Below are 735 nucleotides of genomic sequence, written 5' to 3'. Positions count from 1 at the left end.
CTGACAACTACGACGTATGTGGAGTCAGATTCTGTTTTGTGCTTAAATACATTCTCTCTATTACTCCCTTCTTCCTAATTCTTATTGCTTTCTTTATCTCCTTATTTATATACAGGCTCTTTCCTCTTGATAATAAAAAGAATATTAGATGCACGTGTTTGTTCTGATATTTACGTTTATTATATGTATTAGTCGACGAAATTCCTTTTCTTCAGTAGCTCTAAAATTTGAACATTTGGGTACATTTCTTTCCCTGCTTTTGACTGAGAGAAAATGGCAAAGGTTTAAACGCTCTACCCCCCCCCCCCAGGCATTCCTTCCACCTCCCTGTCCTTTGATATCCATTATTGCCAGATACCTTTTCTTATCACCATTTCTCGTACGCATCGTTGCCAGATCCGTTCCCTCTCTTACGTTTTAGCAGCATGCATTATTTTCTCCTTTTTTCAGCACTAAACACAGGACTTGTGATCTTCACATTACCATAAAGTGTCTTTTTCCTTTCAACTGTGGTGCATTATACAGATTATGGGGTCCCGTTGCGCATTACAAACTGTTAGGGGAGTGTAACAGTTTCTCTCTCATCTAACCTGACAATGCTCACTGCGGTTACTTCCTCAAACACAGGATCTCCATTTCCTTAAGAGAGTACTTTGTTCTTTTATCTAGTCCTTTAATTTCCGTTTTTTTTTGTTCCATTGTTTATTTTATTGTATTATTATTTATTTGGATTTG

The sequence above is a fragment of the Penaeus monodon genome, chromosome 21, assembly GCF_015228065.2.
Source record: "Penaeus monodon isolate SGIC_2016 chromosome 21, NSTDA_Pmon_1, whole genome shotgun sequence".
Lineage (NCBI taxonomy): Eukaryota > Metazoa > Arthropoda > Malacostraca > Decapoda > Penaeidae > Penaeus > Penaeus monodon.
Note: the sequence above shows the minus strand (reverse complement) of the source record.